At 38.2% G+C, this 17835-nt stretch overlaps 1 protein-coding gene across 20 annotated transcripts in view; it reads left to right on the top strand.

Moving 5' to 3' along the window:
• Glut1 (Glucose transporter 1) overlaps positions 1 to 17835 on the top strand; it is a 428124-nt gene that overhangs the window by 279466 nt on the left and 130823 nt on the right. For 18 of the 20 annotated variants that reach the window (XR_014441680.1, XR_014441681.1, XR_014441678.1 and 15 more), the window contains one exon: positions 10767 to 10861. The gene's annotated coding sequence lies outside the window, so the exon portion shown is untranslated. Of the gene's footprint in view, positions 1 to 10762; positions 10862 to 17835 lie in introns of those variants that run through there. The other 2 variants (XR_014441679.1, XR_014441671.1) reach the window with 1 other exon arrangement.

Below are 17835 nucleotides of genomic sequence, written 5' to 3'. Positions count from 1 at the left end.
ATCATTAACACACTCGACAAACATTTCCATAGTATAGGTTCACATATGTACAGTATGAGCTAATAATTCTTATGGCACCATACAGTATGTGGCAATGCAAATAAAAAAAATATTGTAGATATTGCACTAAACTTCCTAACATATGAAGCAAAGTTTTACCACATTATCTTTTAGAAAGAGTCCCTGAAGCTTACTGCCTAACCTACAACTGACTAACAACGCAATTTTTCTCATTGAATGGATCATGGAATCTACTCCCGGGAGTGCTTTCAAGAAAAATGTTATGACACAACATATTTCTGAAGAAGATACCAGGACAGGAAATATGTCAACAAATCAAAATCACCCATACCATCTAGTAGATCAAAGCCCATGACCAGCAACAAGAGCTATTACAGCAATAATATTAACTACAGGTATAATTAGATGATTCCATCAACATAATATATTATTATATTATTATTAATAATAGGAGTAACATCCATAATTCTGTAGGGTTGGATTAAAGCACATAGATTAAAATGTGATTTGAAACACAAAATCTTCCTCCCGTGGCACCAGTGAGAATGGATTGTTTTTACAGTAACACATGTGTAAATGTTTGTAAAATATTTTGCATATATTGCACATGTAGGTTAGGTACACTCATTTCGTTTCCAAAACTAGTGATTACTTATGATTTGGTTCAATGTATGCTTTCGTAGTTAGGTTAGGCAGGCCAGGTTTGGTTCTCTTAGCATTATAAATAAATTCCCTAAATTCATTTTACTAAGGTTCGAATTTACTTCTACATTAATTCTCACTAGTCTACGATACTTACAGTCCCTTGTCAATGGAAAATACATTGTCCTTGGGAAGCGTGCAAGCTTGCGTAAAGTAATTTTTAAGTTGTTTTTTCAACATAAATATTTTTTTTAAAAAAAATCCCAAGAGTGCTAATTACTTTAAGAAAGGTTCAAATTTCGTGTGACAATGATTGCTAAAATTCTACGATAATTAGTCTTCCCGCTAAGAGATTTTTTTAAAAAATCATAGAACGATAGGAACCTTAGGTTTCATCGCTTTAATATTTACATGCTATTTTTCGTCTCCTGTACATGTTGACAAAGTTTTAAATGCTAGAAGAAATAAACTTCGTGCAGAAGCGAATACGAGCGCGATAACTTGCAACTTTCTGCATTATAACATGCACAAATTAGCTTTTCTGAACTTCAAACACACTTCAAGTCATTCCTACTAATCTCGTTGGCTTCCTATCCTCCTGTGTAACTTATAAATAGCATTAAGTTACAAAATCGAACCTTTACCCTTTCAGACATTTTTTTTAACACATGGCCTTTTACTTAAATGAAGGAAAATACAGAATACGAAGACATGCTAGGAATTATTCTCCGTGGAAACTAACTTTATAGAAATTATTTTTACATAAAGAGCGAACAGAATTCATAAATAACTAACCTTTCAGGATATGACGGAACACGAAAAAAGGACAGCTCTGGATTCCTCTTCTGACAGTTTTTACAATAAAAAATCTGCACAATAAGCCATTGTTTTTATTTTTTGTTCTTCTACATCCTTATTAAAATAGTTAGTGTTCGTCCATGACAGATCATATGGAACGATGTTACGTCATGTAGAAGTATTGACTTTAAAAATACGATTTTTCTTACACATGTTTAAGAAGGGAAAGGCATTTAATAAAATACAAAATCACGTACAAGTGATCATCATTGATTAATAGATACATAAACTAAATTTTTAATGAGAAAATTAGGATTTAACGTCGATGGTGGTACCGACTGGTAGCTGGTTAATTCATGCACGAACAAACGAATTCCGAAATTAACCTTGTTCGGATTTTTGCACCAGTGCGGGAGGCCTGACGACATAGCCTGAATGCATTAAAATCATTGGCGAAAATGTGTTACGTGTGTGGCGCTTTAAAAATGTAGCGAAGTTGAACTTCATTTGTCTGTGAAGCTAATAGGTTACAGATGCTATGAATGTGACGTCAAGGGGAAGCATCTATAATTTATCTCTTTTAAGCAAATGTGAAGTCTATTATGTAGCACTATTTCATAAAGTGTGAAATTCTGAAAGGTGTTTTAGGTTAGTCTGTGAAAATGGGAGAAGTTGGAATGAAGTATCTTTCAGTTTTAATTCACCGATTGGTGTATATTCTCCACTGTGGATAATTTTTGAACACTAATAATAATCGTCCATACTGTATTCTCTTTTTGTTGTCAGTCGAACGGTAGAAATACGCAACGTAAAAAAGAAAGAAGCCAGATAAAAATAATGGATATGTGGTCATCTACAATATTTTTTCCTTTCATTGGTTTTACTATTTTATTCGTCCCTGCTCCCCCACCCCCTTCCAAATCGTTCATCTCGCTAACGTTGAAATGTTAATAGTCAATATAAAGTTTCCTTTCCCAGAATGCATTGCAGCTGTGGTGCATAAACGTTTGCAGCCGTTATTGCTTTTGGCTAGATTCCAAAAATAAAAGGCCGTTGGTCGAGTGGCAGTGTTGCTAACTCGCAAATATCTTCACCGCAAGAAGTATACTTTGTTGAGAAATGGTAACTACCTTTATGGAATTTTTTTGTCCGAGGATCTAGGATTCGATCCGCGGACGTACACTGGGGACGTTGCGGTGAAGGAAGAAATGTACGTGTGATCAAGTGCAAGCTTGTCGACTGTTGTAAAAGCGGGGCGAAATTCTGCTGGAGAAGAAGCGATGATTCTGGAGGCGAAAAGTTATCTTCGCTCCTCGTCGCTTTCACTTCAGTTGGCGTGCGGTTTCAGGAGGAAGCGGTGGAAATTTATATTTGTTTGATTTCTTATTTAGCGCCAGTTTCTTGCACTTTTGTCTAATCGCGACGATAAGGATGAATGATGAAATTGATGAGACATTCGCAATGAACACCCATTGGCAGACCGGGCACCGTAGCGCGCTGTGCCAACCACATCACCACGGAGGACGGCATGGTGGAATTTTTAACTGGTGCACTCTAGCCAATGGGAAAGATATCACATGTCGGGTCGTGGGCGTATCCAATGTGGGGGCAAGGGATACTTGCTCTCCCCTGGAAAATGATTTGATTTTGTTAGCGTCGCTTTCCTGCCACTTTTGGCATCGCGACGATGAGGATGGGTGATAATAGGATGAAATTGATGAAGGGACACTCACAAATAACGCCAATGTCCAGGCCGGGATTCGAATCCTTGGCGTCGTAGTGCGCTGTGCTGTCCAAGTAGGTCGGTCCCTGGAAAATGAGGGGTGGATTTTTTCATTCTATTCACTGTGAGGTCATTAAACATGAAAACTCGTAATGTTAACCTACCATTTATCATAGTCTCTGCTCATTAACTGTGTTAATTACGCAGCAACCCGACAACAGAAAGCACTATTTTAAAATCCTATTGCTGTGTCGAGCAGTACGTGCCACCAAGATTGGTGGTGGGCGAACGGAACAAACTTTTTGCATTACATGCACACCTTCCCCCAACGTTAAAATTCCCATGATTTGGAACGCTGCACGAGCGCGCAGAAATCCCAAAACATTCAAATAAAAGGATTACGGTACGAAGACTAACAACTTCGTTTCCGGTTTCATGTTATTTTTCACTCAAAACAGCTCTCGGCTTCCTTTTCAAGGTTCAAAGAAACATATTTTTGTGTACTACTCCAAACTTACGTTTGGTAAAGCTAATGGGAAAGTATTGCCTTACTTGATTTTAAAAATTAAACGTATGTCCAGCAGGTAGTGTTTTGGAAACTATGTTACAAGGTGGAATTTATGGAGGCTTGTCCAGGATTTTCGGTGAATCAGAGATAATGACGTCACATGGAGATCCGTGATTCTCGGAATATATTACATTATAAGAGCATTCCCTGACATTCGCTACGAGACTCGGCGGAAAGCGGCCCGGCATCAGCGCTTGTCTTTCCCGGTGAACGGGTCAGCGACAGTCGCTAGAGTCGGCTATGAAAATTACAGTTTTCATATTGTGTACTAACCTTGACTACAGAAGGTGTTGAAAATGATGTCCCTCTGCTGCAACACATTCCTGGCATCTCCGAAGGAAATTGGCATTTACACATGCAAGTTCGTCTACTGTAATTCTCCCGATGTCTCGTACAATACTCTCTTTTAACTCACGGATGGTGTGCGGATTGTCTTTGTATACTTTATTTTTTAGATTTCCTATTTTTCTTTCGAGGTTTAATATAGTGGTCCTATGTGGAACGGGAACACCAGGAAATTTCGTTACAAAACGTCGTCGCACTTCTCCACAATTCTTCTTTCCGAAGTAACACTCGATAAATCCTTTGTTGTAATGTAAACTTTTGTGGTGCCATATGAAGCCACAATCTTAAACACACGGACACGACACGACACAACACAACTTCCGAGGGATGATTATACTGGCGTCAGTCTGCAAAGTCAACAGAAAGGGAAAGAGAGCGAATGCATGGAGAACGAAAAGAACAGACTGTAGCGTGCGACTGTCGCGGACCCCGTTCACCGTGAAAGACAAGAGCTGACGCCGGGCCGCTTGCCACCGAGTCTCGTAGCGAATGTCAGGGAATGCTCTGTAGTAAGAAAGCGCATTAATTTGTGAGCAATAATATCGTGAAAAGTGGTTGACTCATTATCTCGCTACAGACAGTCCTCGGCTGATTATGCGTGTTCATTTGCAAGTATCGGCTCGGTTTCAACGCGCCCATGTAAGTCATTGTTATGTGAAACATTTGTTTATCATATGAAAACGTTTGTATGCAAGCATAGAAGAGGGAGGAAAGTTTGAAAATACTAAGGCAAACATAACCACCCTGACTTACTCAAAACGTATGAATAGTTACACTGTAACACGTAATTATAATGATAAGAGCGCCAAAGTTGCCCCACCAAAGTTACATATACATGTAGTAAACTTATAGAAGAATTACGGAATCAGAACTTAGCTCTAAACATGACGAATACACGAAATTTACTAATACGTAAGTTCTATTGGTTACAGTGGCTTCGATTGTGTTCCAAAACGGGGGGAAAGGTAGCAAAATCGGGAGGGGGGGCGCAAAGACACTGTACTTTCCCTTGGTAGATAGGGTTTAGCATAGTGTGGGAGCAAAAGTGGCAAAAAGTGGGGGGCAACTGCCCCCCTCGCCGCCACTGATTGGTTGTATATGTTACTGAATTATGCATGTGACTGTTGTGAAGTTTTGTATTTAACATAATTATATCAGGCAGTTATTGTCATTTTAGTTCGATATTATTAATTTAATTTCCGGTCTGGTAACTCGAGGTCTATGTTTGGACGAAATTCAAGATAGCTGTGCTGCGTCAGTGTTGTCAGATCGTATGTTTGTCTTGTTCTTAAAAAGTATCTCTGATACACGTTGGTTCACTGTGTGATTTGGAGAAATTAAAAAACTGTGTACATAAAATGTGTCGAATAGTATATCAGGTTGGAGTTTTCAAATCGTATCATCTTTTATTTGTCAAAACTCTTATCAAATACCGCAACCTCAATAGTAGTCGACATGTATTTATAAACATGCAAACCTCTTCAAAGAAGCACGTTGTATGTAGTTTTTGTGCTTGGAGTACAAGTACATATACAATTAGCCATAAAAATATTTGGTTTCAAGATATCGTTGTGTTTTTATGAAAGGCGGTAGAATTGCCTAGGGTGCTATATTCTTTTCCAAAGGCGAAAAGCCTATCGCTTACAATCAACCTTTTTATTACCGCTTGGGATTTTTATTTAGCCATAAACTCTTTTATTTTAAAGGTTCTTTGTGCGATAAAAGCGGAGCTTGTTTCAAGTATTCTGAAAGAACGAACCACAAAAAGAAAAGTGCTTTGGCTTCAGTTTTTGAGAATTGAATATGTACAGTACTTTTAGCTTTAGAAGTAATCTGGGATCTACTATTTAATTTTTGTTTCATGTTGCGTTTCTTGTATTATCTTCATTCGTAGAATTTAACGCCGTATAATTATTTGACACAGAATATGACAATGGACGATTTGCCCACTTATCGTTGCGTCTGTAAGAGTTGCAAGATCTAAAAATCCCAAGGCCTTAGCTCGACTCTGAAAACACTAAAATATTGTGTTACTGCAATTTATATCTCCTCCTGCCATCTCATGTCTATACTGCGAGTTACAAAGCATTATACCATTACTTCTTTGCTCCCTAATGCCGAACGTGACTACAATTGCAAATTCATATTTTACTATATGCATAAGTTTATTTTCACTACGAAAAATGAACCTATTATACGAAAAGTAACTCAACACACTTTCAAAAACGCTATTTTCTCACTTTCATGTTCGTGCTACATAGCTCTCTGGATGCCTCAATTCCATGTATAATCATATTACTCTAATTTTTTTTCCATCGCGTTGTTTCAGCACATGTCTGAAACAATTATTCCAGTGATGTAAACAGTAATATAATTACCGCATGATTTTTGTTAATCTGTTATTATATTCTAGACCAGCGGTTCTCATACTTTTTTCTCATTGTACCCCTTTTGTCGTAACTAATGTACCCCCATCATAGGTTTTCTCCGAATAGTGAGTTTGAGAGAATTTTTTTGGTTGCCTGATTGGTGCGGCGTTTTTTATATGTTGGAGGCGTTTATCTGCAATAGAGCAATACAGGGTGCGAAATCCTTGGGGAGACGGGACGGTGATTTCCCCCCACCAACAATCTTGGCCTCAAAAATCCTCCCCACCAAAAAATTTCGGAAGGGGGAGTTTTGTTACAACAAACAAAAGATAAACCATTACTTTTAATTTCAAATATACTGTACTAAGAATAATATCGAATACATACACAAATTAGCGTAGTTGTGAATGGTCAATGCTTTTTCTCTCTCGAGATCATCTATATCAATACGCACAATAAAATTAAAACAAGAATGCAAAACAATAATAACTATGAAATTTAATTGATTTATATTAACATAAAGCAAAAAGTTAATAAAACTTACTTATAATAAAACCACTTCAACTATTTCATAATTTATTAACATCTTTAACCAGTTAGTAAAGGACGTAGTTTGCTACTTTATAATATCTGATATACCTATTTAAAAGTAACAAATTTATTTATTTTTGGGTAATTAATAATAATAATATATTTTAAATTTAGTAATTTATTTTTACTTTTAATAACATTTATAAATATGTATATCGTATAATTTATATGTGTGTTTGTGGGAAGGGGGTTTGTAGATTAAGATCTCCCCCCCCCCCAGTCTTAAATGATTTCGCACCCTGGAGCAAAATGACAGTCGGGCTGTATGTGGAAAGATGGTAAACAAATAGATATTAAAATACTACGTTTATTTTATTGGATGTTCTTACGTTTACAATCTTGATGATTAGCATTAAAAATAAAAATGTGCAACACGTGTATGTTAAGAAGTATATACCTATATAAAAAAACACTAATTTTCACATTCTTTCCTGTTATTGAAAATAAAGTAAAGAATAAAAATAAGTTTTTAAACAAACTGTCAAGCACAAATTTGGAGTTTTTATTGTAAATCCTCAAGAGTTTCTAGTGAGAAGAATGTGCCTACATAGCCTGACATTGTTTTTTGATGTCTGGTTGTGCACTTGAAATTTCAAGTAAAGAATCGGCTCCAAATTTAGTCTATTTCGGTACTAAACTTCACCAAACAATAAACCCAGTCATACTCGTGAAGTTTTTACACTTTAACTAATGTTTGTGTTGTTGAGTTGAACAACGAAATGGTAAAGATTTCGAACGAGTATTTTATTTCAAAAACATATGAAACAAAGATAAGAGTGTCAGTGACAAAATGAGCCTTATTTTCCTGTCGAGTTTGCTCTACATACCTGCAGCAAAAATGTTGTCATGTGGTTATTCTCGACATATCTCTTCCGAGCTGATAGCGTACCCCCTTCAAGCCGTTCATGTACCCCTGGGGGTACACGTATCACAGTTTGAGAACCACTGTATATGGACGATATTATTTTATGTAAAAACGTATCAGGTTAACATTTTCTATTCATTCGTCCTCCACACTCGAGTTACTATTTTCATTTTACAGACAAGGATGTGTTGTATAGTTTTGGACAATTTGAACAAAGCTTTGCTCTTGCAGATTACTGTCATTTGTACTGTTCCTTTACCTTATTTTATTATATTTTTTTACGTAGGATGTTCAATTGTTCGTTCATCCGGTTTATTCAGCATTCGATCGATCAGGATAATCAGCGCCGTCTATTGGTGCAGTGTTTACGTAGTGGGATCCATGAGTATTACCGTGCAAATTGTCCATCACCATGTTCGTGCCCATTATTTGACCAAATAAGAGCTTCAAGAATTAATAGCAAACTCAAAACAAACTGTTTGTAACTTCCGCACAAGCATACATAGAAATCCATCTCTTAAAACACATAGGATGGAAGAAAAAAAATGAAAATAGTCATGGACAATTTGCACGGTAATACTCGTGGATCCCACCGTACAAGATCTTTTGGACAGCCACGCTTTCATCATTCCTAACCGTACCCTTTTTTCTCTCGCCCCAATGGTAGAAATGTGTTGGCATAAATAGCATTGCGAACGTCGTCGTGAAATATTAGAAGTTACAGTGGGTGCTTAGCCCTTGGTTCGCATAAACTTGGCCACCGTGACAGCAGGGAAGCGAAATATGGCGGAAGTAGCGAGGAATATGTGGTCGCTGTGGAATCGAAAGATGTCGGAACAGGAAATGTTGGGAGGATCTGCGCCAGAGGTCGCCACCGACGCATCGCAGTGTTGCCTAATGTTGCCGTTTTAAGCTGGGTGTTCACTGGAGTGTTTGGAAATAGCTGTTACTTTTTAAAGCAATTCTAACTCTAACTAGCTACTTTTAAAAGTAGGTGTAACTGTAACATAGTTTATTTTTGCACGAGATGTAACGTTATCAATACTTACTTTACGACACTCAAATTGTTAACTTGACAATTTGCAACGTGGGGGAAGAGCTAACTCTGTTTCCAATTATGTGCCTTCTCTGGATGCTAAGGTGATAGGATTTTCGTGGAATCGCCTGAGGAAAAGAAGCTAGGCGCCGTTGCATGCTAAATTTAGAACGTCCACGCATTATTGCAATTCGTCACTTCTAATTGCACGCGAAGACATCAGTGCTGTCGATGTATTGTTGCATTCATTTGGAACGTGATGATCGAGCTAAAAAAGAAGAGATTGTCGAGGGAATTAATCCTGTTGAGCTTGGAATGGAAGAGAAAGAAACAGGTGCAAGTGGAATTGCTGCTACCACTTGTTTAATCGCAACGATGAGGATGAATGAATGATGCGAAAAGCACAATGATACAGCCCTGCCGTACCCAGGATTCGAACCTGTGACCTCTTACTTCTTATCGTGTTACGCTGACCACTCCGCCATGTAGACCGGGAGTGACGAAACAAGAAGCTTTGCAGTGATATAACATTTCTTGTCGTGAAACCTTTCTATTAAAGTCAATAAATATGTGTTTTCTCTCCTATGGAGAAAACTAAGGACGTTTAAAATGGTCGAGGACTGTACACGGCTCTAGCAGGATAACCGAAGGAGGAAGCAAGTTAGCTTGAAAAAGAGTATAAACATTCAGGAACGGACCAGAACGTGATTTTTATACCTCACCACTGAATTCGCCGAATAATTGATTTCATCAGCTGTATATCGACGACCTACAAATAAAAGGTGGCGCAAAAATCCTTATCCTATTTGAACTGACTTTTATTTTGACATCTTGTTGTTTATATCAGTAATGTTTTGTCAGTTAAATAGAAGATACTCACAAAATTTATTGTGTGCGTAAATGAAGAAGTATACCCCACAAGAACGCGAAAAATTGTGACAATTTTGCGTGACACTTTTCCGGGCAGAGTAATATCCTGTTTTGGTGATTTGCCATGGCCGGCCAGGTCCCCCGATTTGACCGCTACAGATTTCTTCTTTGGGGATATTTGAAGTCATTGGTTTATGTGAATAAGCCAGAGACGTTACTACAACTAAAGGAATTGAAAACATTTCCCCGCAGATTTCCAACACCATGGAAAACGCCATAAAAAGAGCCCAAATTTGCATCAATTCGAATGGTGGTCATTTATTGCATGTTATCTTTAAAATTGAGGACATAAAACTTACAAGTATCAATAAAAGTTTCACACAAAAAACCTACTTTGTTTAATTTAAAACCCAAGCTATAGGCTGATTACTTTTGCGCCACCTTGTATTTCTCACGATGCCAATGACTTTCTCTTAGATCGATTCGAGGTAGATAAAATTGTGTTGGTAGTCATTATCTGCTTTTGTAATTTCGTTTCGTTAAGAGAGATTCTATATGGTTGGTAACCAAATATAGGACAATCCTGTAAAAACAAGTAACTCCTCATATCTAATCAAAATGTTTGTATTTACTCTGTCCGCGGATAGGTCTGATAAATGAGTGAAAGTGTGCACTTTTACATGCCAGGACGTACATTGTCTTTAGAATTATGAAGTCTTGATTATTATGTTGTCACGTTAACTTATACTCGGAGTAAACCTTTTAAGAATACGCTACAAGGCTATAGTGAAAAGCAAGTTTGAGGAAATCTGAAAAATGTCCTATTTGAGCCCACCACTCTTGTCATTTCTATGCTTAAGATGTTAGATGTTCAAAGTATCGTTAAATTGAAAAGTAATAGTCTTTGAAGACAATAATCTTCTCTTGTCACTTTTCAGGGCGATCAGACAGTGTTGCCAGTTCTAGTGGGACTGCTGTAGTGTGCCTGGGTGGTAACCATAAAAGTCTAGACATGGATAGTTCCTGCGGAAAGGTAAGAGCATGTTTTTTCTTGAATTATTTTTGCTGATAGAAAGGGAAATTGGCAGTCATTATGCAAAACTGACAAATTTCGGAAGTATATCGCAACTATTCTGTTATGTTTCGACAAACTCACGATGACATCTGTGATAATTGTACGACTGTTGAAAAGGTTTAACTTTATCGGGGGCGCTAGCGTCTGGGTTCTAGGTGTGCGGAACTTAATATAATGTTTATATCAACGAATCTACACCGCAGTTTATATGTTTATTTAGCTTTATACATAGTGACTCAGCTTATTGCTATTATTGTTTGTTAATCTCTGCTCATATGAACGATTTTGCTCCTTTTAGGAGCATAACAATATGGATCAGCTAATACTAGCACTGTACAAGAAAAATATAGGTTATGAAGAAGATGGTACAAAATCAGAGAAAAGTCAGAGCTTTTAAGTAATTCCGTAACTAAAATTAAAATTGCTCTAAATTGATTGTTTAATGGCAGTTAGAAAACTATAATTATATTACACAATGGCTAATTAGAATTGGACCTTAATTTGGGTACGTCTATGGCCAGCGAAAGTGAAGGAGTAGATCTCTTTATTGAAATACGTAGTGTGTTAAACTTGCTCTAACGTACATTTGTATTTTTATTATTGAGATGAAAATTTGGGATATAGACTAATACAGGATATTCTCAAGGACCCCCTAATATTTTACAGTTCGCCTATGTTAGTAGCGACCATTGTCATAAGTGCGCATGAATTAAATGGACGAGTCCATTGGCAAAAAAGGTGTGAGGTCTGCAAGTGGAACGCATGCTTGGAAGCAGGTTCCATGAAATTCTGTTCCACTCAGATCATTGAACTTTCAAACGTAGTGACGTCTGCGTAGTAATATGCGAGCGATAATGTGCAAAACTCTGCACATGTTTTACTTACCTCCTCTTTCACATTTGGACTTGTGTACTCTGTATCTAGATGCGTCTTCTGTAGTCGGACAGTACCACATCTGTGCGAAACCTCGTGCCTTCAACTTGCCTATTTTCTGTTGATGTAGAATCATTCTTCATTAATAACCAAACTAAGTAAGACGTCCCTCTGTGGCATAACTGCTTCAGTTCAGACTTACCTGTTAAATAATTTTGTAATAGATTTTGAATGTTACCTTTCATTCTCCTAGAAACTTGCAACGTGAATGTCGTAACTTTCAGTTTCTAAGTAAATAGTTAGCAATTATTCCATAGACCAAGAATCTTCATATATTTTTTTAATGAAAATAAGAACATTTATAACAGAATTGTTTCTAATGTTCGGCTAAAATATTTCAGCAGGCGGAAATAGATGTAATAAACGGCAGGTAATGTACAGCGTCGAAAACTGGATAGGTGTTTCCGACGAGGCTGGTTGATCGAGATTATAGACCCCTCTACACTTATTAGTTCCAATTTTCTGTAATAGCAACGCTGAATATGTGGAAAAACTGTTCCTCTGACAAACAAGGAAGGGATCATGTTCAGCATATCCTTCCTTTTGACGTCATATCTCCCGATACACGGTTACGCCGTCTGGGTGACATCATCGTTCGCAAAACCAGTGTCCGTTCAATTTCCCTGCTTGTCTCGCTGTTTATTAATTCCATTCCATAATATTTTATCTCATATAAGAGATTACGACCAATACAAAATATCAAACAAAAAACGGCAAGGTAAACAGTGATTAAGATTTGAAGTATCTGGATGTAATAACACAAATAAAATTAAAATGATGAAATTAATTTTGTGTTCACCATCCAAATAACTAAACTGTTTTTTTTACGTAGCTTCCTTTCTAAAACATGGTAAAATATATCTCGCTTGGATACTTGATTCATGTAGTAAATTTTATAAACTTAAGGGTAACTGTATGCGAATTTTAATAATTTTTTCCCCTAAATGATATGATTTAAATCTTGTTCAGGTTGTACATATGAACATGATTGATTGATTGAGTTGGTGTTTTAAGTCCACTTTATGCACAGTAAGGCTAATCGGGACTGGACCTACAGTTTAAAGTGGAATCCGAACCATTATGTGCCTCTACCGGGAATCGAACCTGGGACCCCTTGATTACAAGGCGACGACGCTGCCACTGCGCCAACGGGAGGCCATCAGGTTGCAGAATTATTTATCCGGATTTCGAATAAATATTGTGCAACCCGCAATACGATAGTGAAGTCTGTTACATTCTTTGAACCATCTTAAGTGTAAGAACACAGCTTTTGTTGCGAATTTTGGTTTATTCCGTAGCAACATGTCGACTTGCGAGATACTATGAGAACACAGTTGAAGCTATTTTATCTCTATGATCAATTCGAAGCTGTGTCTGCTTACACTGTACTTAAATATAATGACAAGGCAAGAGCTTAAACACTGGCAACGTTACGCACAGTACCTAGAATTACAGCTTAGGTTCACGTTTGTGTAAAGAGAGAGAATCGCACCAGAACGATACGTCATTGGATACACAATGGCGCTACTATCGCGTTGTGAAATTAATAGAAGACAGACTTGTAGTTACGCCACATTCAGACAGTTACCCAGCAAAAACCCGACCTTTGGAAGGTTCGGTAATTACTGATACTGGCTGCCACACTGAGCAATTGCTGTAAATGTCTGCATGCGTCTGAACTTAATGTGTTATCGTTAACTTGAAGTGTACTCTCACGATCGTTTTTTCGGTAGTGTTGCAAATGTCTTCTGTGAATGGATACTTCGAAAGTTTCTTTCGTGAAACATGGTTTCGGCACAGTTCTATCAATCTTGCAAATAAAAAGTAGGCCGCTTGATGGCGCTAATGCTTGGAAAGTGGTAGGTTGGTCTCATTCTTGCTTCTCAGACATCCATATTTCATTTGTCACAAAAAAGAACACTATTAGCTCCAAATCTGGCTGCCTAACTTTCTCGAGATAAACAATATTACGAGTGGAAATAATTGAAACAGTAATAAATACCTTGCCCCTACAAAAGTCTATGCCTAATTAATTATATATATTCATTCAGCGGGAGTCGTTTCTCTACGTAAACTTGATTCGTGTGTCCAAGTTGGTCCAGCATATGCAGTTCTCCATCCAGCGTTGTTGGTTGTTCTCACGTGATACATCGTGATGGACGGTACTTGAGAAATATGGGTGTGAGATCGGTGTTTTTTGGGTGAGTGGAAGAATATGATCTTGCATTAGATTTTGATACGATATTGACTGAAGATCATACATGCTATAGAGGGACCACAAATTAGGCCAGAATATTTAAAATATCACAATAGTTACTAACTTTTACAAAGATGCCTGTAGAGAATGGTTTAAACTACATTAATGTTATTCCTGAAAGTGATTTTTTACACACGTACGTGTCTACAAGAGTGGCGCGCTAGTACTTGTCTGCACTCGCGGCGCGATATCACTCCACTACCCCTATGATTTCTTCAATCCATCAAGTTCGTCAGCGCCTGTGAGTGATTGAAGTCGTGGACTGTGATGGATCCACCATTCATTGAAGTGTTGAAAAAGGATTATAGATCCACAGTAAAGGTAATTTGTTGGAATCTGCGGCTGCTGCGAGAGGTTCTTTTGAAGTTCGAGACTGGCAACCGCCTGTGATGACCTTTCGTTCGGGGTTCACCAGCGTTAAGAGGAAATTCTTTGTGGCCAGGTCAGTGCTGGTGAGCAATCAAAATCGCTGAGAGCAGGCTGTCACCCGTGCAGCTTCCAAATGTGGATTACAGCCGTGGGTTGGGCCGTTCTCGGGTTAGGGCGAGAAGAGTGAAGCGACTTGCAGGCTGCATCCGAAGTTGGCAAACACCTCGAAATACGTCCTTTCGTTTGGGTTTCGAATACGACTAGGGGCGTGCGGGACAGAATTTTTTGGGTCGGGACGGGACATTTTTTAAATCCCTCCAGACATTCCGGACGGGAATGTCGGGAAATTTTCGGAACGTGAAATGTTCGAAACTTCCCGAAGCTCTTAAAATCTCGAATTCTACACTATATTTTCACCTTGTGATTGTTTTTGCATTTCTGGTACAAAAACTAACAATTTCCGATAAGTTCCAGACATTTGCAATGCAGAAAACGTCGAAAATTAACGACTTTTTAAAATGACCATACGGTATTTCCCTACTGCTCGGATCCCGAAAAGTCTGGAAGTCATTTCTCGAAGTCGGGATCGGGACGGGATTTTTTTTCCTGAGCCCGGTTCCGACTTTTCGGATTCCGCACACCCCTAACTGGAACATAACAGGAAATGCTTTCGCGACATTGGATGTGAGCGATCAAACAGAGAAGGGGAGAAAGTGAGTGTAGAGCGAAGCAGTAGCGCAGCCACGTTTTCCCCTCTCGCGTTCATTGGTCGAGACTTCTCGAGTCCTACTTGTGCAGAGGATTTATTTTCGTTTGCTTGCTTCAGAGATTCCCGAGAGAGACGGAGTGTAGAAAAAATTGTTTGACATGTTTTCGTAACCAATTTAACTAACTTATTTCAAATTTTCACCTCCTCGAACTCTTATTGAATACTCGTTGGTGAAACCCCCGGTTGCATGTGATTTGTCACATCGCTGTGAGTGAATTATCCCTTACATTGAATTACACAGTCACTATTTACAACTCTGATGACATGCAACCTTTGTGTATTCCACTTGGAGGATGCCATAGAAATTGAGTACAGTGGGATGCATAAGTATTACCAAGCAAATTTTCCATCACCATGTTTATACTCTTTGCTTTATGCATTCACAACTGCAAGAATTGAAAGAAAAAGCCAAACAATCTGCTGACATCCTCTGCTCCAGCATATGTAAAAATCTAAACCTTAAAAAAAATGTAGGTTGCAAGATAAAACTTAATGATAATGGACTAAGATAGGTTGTTGAGGATACACATGGTTTATGAACCTTCTTTGAACTAAATGAAAATATGAAGTTGTTTTGGAAACAACCAAACCATGTAAACAAAAGTCCAAAATACATAAATAAACTTGGAAACAAAAAGTTAACTATGGATGGGCATGTAATTTTTAGATCATGTAAGATTATTTATTTATTTGCTAGCTGATTGCCCAGCATTTCCCGGGTATTAATTTATACCAATCTTCTATTAGACAGAAACATAATGAATTCTAACTATAGTGTAAAATGAACTTGGAGTTGAACGGCATTGGGAGTGTCACTGACTCACTATTCATCTTGGAGACCCTGTAAACTATGGATTCCACACTAATATCGGTCGTTTTCGATTATTTTTTCATGTCACCCCCTTCCCACCCCCACCCATAGGGGTGCCAGGGGTGTCTCACCCCCACTGTATTTCTTTCCAGATTGTAAGTGATATGTGTACCAAGTTTGGTTGAAATTGCTACAGGCATTCGAGAGTTATGCTGGAACAAACACACATACATACATACAGTTTTATATATATAGATATACAGTGCGTCCATTTCGATCTGCAGCCGAGAGATCGGGAGAAACGTGGCGGGCGGAGCTGACGGAGATGCCGACATTTGAGGCCTGTAATGCCCCGCTTATTTTTGTGGACATCTTGCAAAACGAGCACTAACCTGTGTTATAACACGCAAAAGTTCTTCTGTAATTCTTCCAAGTTCCACCCTTATATACACACAAATAAATACGCTTTAGAATTATATTAAGAGCCACAGATAATACTCTGTAAAACATTTTAATCATAGTTTTGACCAGTAACGTCCTGCTTAAGTTTATATCCTTGAAAGAGTTTTGTGTCGATGGGGATCGTTTGGAGGTTTCGAATGTGCAACACTGTATCAAGATTACGCTGCAGACGAACCGTTAAAAGCTAATGGTGTTCGTGAGCTTCCTTGCAATCCGAAATCTCCTAGCTCAAGTTTTTTGTTCCTTCGCGACTACAGAGCTGTGAATATAGTGGCAGGCAGATGTAAACCAAGAGCGTGTTAATTTCGTACTGTGCGTAAGAGTGTTATTCTTGGTTACTTGCCGTTACTTGTTTGTGTTATTGCAGTGTGTATGTGTGTTGTGTCAGTCAGACGATTGGAATGCCAGCCGCAAGGTTCACGTTAGAACAAAGAATTTTTATGTATGACACTTACGTGAAAACAGACTCGTGTCGAGACGTGTGTAGGCAATTTGTACAGAAATTCCCAGGCGTTTCACCTCCACATAGAGATACGGTTAGACGTCTTGTCCTTAAATTACGAGAAACTGGATCGTTAAATTTTAAAACACCTAAGCAAAAACGACGGATTCTAACCGAAGCAAAACTCGATGAAATTGGTGCAGCGTTAGAACGTTCTCCAAACAAACCTCTACGCCGTGTTTCACAGGAGATGGGCGTGTCAAAATCATCAGCACATACAGCCACTAAGCTACTAAAATTAAAACCGTACAGAGTTTCTATAGTGCAAGAATTACGGCCCCCTGACAACGTAAGTAGAGTAAATTTCTGTAATTGGGTTTTGCTGAATATTGTAGATGGTATTGTTGATCCACAGTTAATAATTTTTTCAGATGAGGCATGGTTTCACTTGCGTGGTCATGTTTGTTCACAGAACAATAGATACTGGAGCACTGAAAATCCCCGAATAATACACGAAGTTCCGTTACACGATGCAAAAATTGGTGTGTGGTGTGCTGTAAGTGCAAAAAGAATAATAGGGCCTATATTTTTTGAAGACACAATAAATTCAGAGAGGTACCGCACACAAATACTCGCGCCGTTTTTTCAGTTGTTATCAGATAATGAGAGACAATATGGGTATTTTCAACAAGATTCGGCCACAGCCCATACCGCCGCTGATTCTTTGGACGCTATAAGGGAGGTGTTTGATGACAGAATAATTTCAAGAGGTTTATGGCCTTCACGTTCGCCAGATCTTACCGTATGTGACTATTATTTGTGGGGAACCTTGAAAAATAGAGTCTACCGAAATAACCCTCATAGCATCGACGAACTAAAAGACAATATA

Source organism: Lepisma saccharinum, chromosome 5, assembly GCF_977018435.1.
Source record: "Lepisma saccharinum chromosome 5, izLepSacc3.1, whole genome shotgun sequence".
NCBI classification, from domain to species: Eukaryota; Metazoa; Arthropoda; class Insecta; order Zygentoma; family Lepismatidae; genus Lepisma; species Lepisma saccharinum.
The sequence above is the reverse complement of the archived record's forward strand: the minus strand, read 5'-3'. Positions and strand labels throughout refer to the sequence as shown.